Raw genomic sequence first — 2,818 nt, forward strand, 5'->3', positions numbered from 1 at the left:
CATAGAGCCAGGCACTGTGCTAAGTGCTGAGGATACAAAGGATGGCAAAAATAGCCACTGCTTTCAGGGAACTTATAGTCTAATTTTATTCTCTGGGCACTGTTCTGGGTTATGAATAAATAAAACAATTCCTAATGTAAGGATTTTATATTGAAGCTTCCTATGAGAGCTATACCGGGCTGAGCACAAAAATTTTTGCTCCTTCAGGAATTGGTGACCTTCAAGTATGTGGCTGTGCAATTCACTGAAGAAGAGTGTGTCCAATTGAACTTATCTCAGAAAAAGGTCGTATGGGGATGTGATGCTGGAGAAATATTGCAACTTGGTCACTTTGGGTAACAACAGCTATGCCTTTGGAGTTGTGATATATACTACAGGGATTTTCAAGATTTTAATAGTTATTCTTTGTGATGCAAAAATGTAGATATTCCTAATCTTTTTGGAGTCGAAAGACAGGGTACTTATGCTGTTTCTTTTTTTTGGGGGGTGGGGGGGCAGTCTGACTTTATTAGCCAAGGGCAGGCCTGGCCCCTCAGGTGCTTTTGGGGGGCGTCCGCTTCTTCTTCACCACCACTGGCTTCTGGCTCCGAAGGATGGCGCTAGCCCTGCGCAGAGCGGCCATGCGGAGGTCTTTCCCGGTACTTGTTCTTGCGGGTGATGTGCCGCACGCTGTTAAGTGTGGCCCGGGCATTCTTGTTGATGGTGGTCCTGACGTAGAAGGTGGCAGGCTTCCTCTGACCTGCCCACCGCTTCAGCACCACCACGATCCCCTTGCCGTCGGCCGCCGGCTCGATGCCCACCGTCTTCCGGGGAATCAACCCGTTGTAGCGGAACGCGTTCCGGGCCTTGAGGTTGTTGGGCTCGGTGCTGTACGTCTGCTTGTTGCGCTTGACGAGGAAGCTGGAGCAGTCCCGAAGGACCATTCACCGCAGGTGGGCCGGCATGGCGGGGGCTGCTCTCGCGGCGGCTCCCGGAGACGGAAAGGACCACTTATGCTGTTTCTAGAAAAAAGGTCTTTGCTTAGGATGATGCTTGGTACTAGACTCCTTAATTTGTTATCCTTGAGAATGTATTTTCCTCTGTCTTTTGCTTCAAATCCACGATTTTCTGTTGAATCCAAGTGTAACTTTATTCATACACAGTGTTTTCTCATTGTCTAAGAAGGGAGTGAATGAAATGAGGTATTTTCCCCAAGTCATAGTTTACGATATCCTTACTATCCCTGAGGTCTTCCTAGCATGCCTACATCTCCCCCGACCTTAAACAAACAACCTCTGCCTCTCCCTTCTGACCAACCCATTCTAAAATCGCAGACAAAATGAGCTAACATAGCCAAGTGCCCTTGATGGTGATACATTCTACATTCTTATTCCCCTACCTTTCTACTAAGAGTTGGGAGGAGTATTTCATTTATCTGTTCTATGACAGAATTTTGCGATAACTGTCCTTAGCACCTTTTCATTTTCAACTAACAGGATTTCCAGTTTAAAAACCAGATGTGGTCTATCATTTGGAAAGAAAGGAAGCATCTTGGATGTCAGAGGCAGATATTCCAAGAATCAGCTGTCCAAGTGACTATATAAAAACGAAGGAGATGGGTCATTGCAAAATACAGCTGTTTGTCATTTTAGGTCAAAACTCATAAAATGTTGAACACATTTATCTTATTAAAGCATCTCAGGTGTGTTGAGAAGAGCTGAGATTTTACAATTCATTATTTAATTCAAGAAGTTACTTCTTGTGCATCTCTTTACTCACATGTATCTCCATTTTCAAAGAATGTTGTTTCCTCAGTACAGGGAAAGTATTTATCTTCTCTTCATTGCAGATTAATCTTAAATAAGTATTCTGCCTCACTTCTCATTCTTCCTCTTAAAATAAGCACATTATTTAAAATATTGACAATATTCCCTTTATTCCTTCTGACTCTCCTTCTGACATTTTCATTTTTTAATGGTTTTGTTGCTTTGCTGTTACTTTTAAAAATATTTTACTGTAACCTAATTTTCCTTTCTTTAGTCTATATTTTGTATGTCCTTTTGTTTTTATGTATGAAGTTGTTTTAAAGTTATGTGTTCATATGACAGGACTCTTTTTGCCATAACCCTATCTATGGATGTATATGTTTTCAGTATTTTGCTATTCCACAAAAACCTGCTGTGAAAATTTTAGAGAGAGTACATTGTTTTCTTTTAATAAAATTTTGAGGGGTGGCTAGGTGGCACAGTGAATAGAGCACTTGCCTTGGAGTCAGGAGGACCTGAATTCAAATCTGACCTCAGACACAACACTTACTAGCCCTTTGACCTTGGGCAAGTTACATAACCCCAATTGCCCTGCCCTTCCCCTTCCAAAAAAGCAAAAAAAAAAAAAAACATTTTGAGAAAGGAAAACTGAGAGTGGGACTATTCAGTTAAGGGTATGAACAGTTTTGTAGCTCTAGCTTAAATTGCTATATTGTTTTTCAGAAAAATGTCAACAGCAGCTAAATAGGTACCTATTTTAATACAACTGTTAAAATTTGTTATCATTTTAAAGGATTTGCTCTGATAGCTATTTGATACCTTCAAATTGTTTCGTTGTGATTCAAACCAAAGTTTGAATAATACTTCAGGTATTACTAATTTCTCTAATGAAAAATACCTGTATTTCTTGATCTTTTACCTTGTTGGAATCAGATGTTCTGCTTACAAACTTAAACCAATTCCTTACAAAGTAGATAGGTTGAAGTTTTAGAACAAATTTATTGGAACAGTTATCTGATACCAGCCTGTAGCAGCAAGTACCCCAAGCGCGTCCTCAGGGTTTGCAGCTACCA

At 40.7% G+C, this 2,818-nt stretch overlaps 1 pseudogene; it reads right to left on the minus strand.

Moving 5' to 3' along the window:
- Positions 1–494: 494 nt before the first annotated feature.
- On the minus strand, positions 495–980 carry LOC138171450 (large ribosomal subunit protein eL28 pseudogene; annotated as a pseudogene).
- Between the last annotated feature and the right edge of the window lie 1,838 nt (positions 981–2,818).

Source organism: Petaurus breviceps, unplaced genomic scaffold (genome assembly GCF_028583685.1).
Source record: "Petaurus breviceps papuanus isolate PSGF00001 unplaced genomic scaffold, PetGlider_PUasm1.0 446, whole genome shotgun sequence".
Taxonomy (NCBI): Eukaryota; Metazoa; Chordata; class Mammalia; order Diprotodontia; family Petauridae; genus Petaurus; species Petaurus breviceps.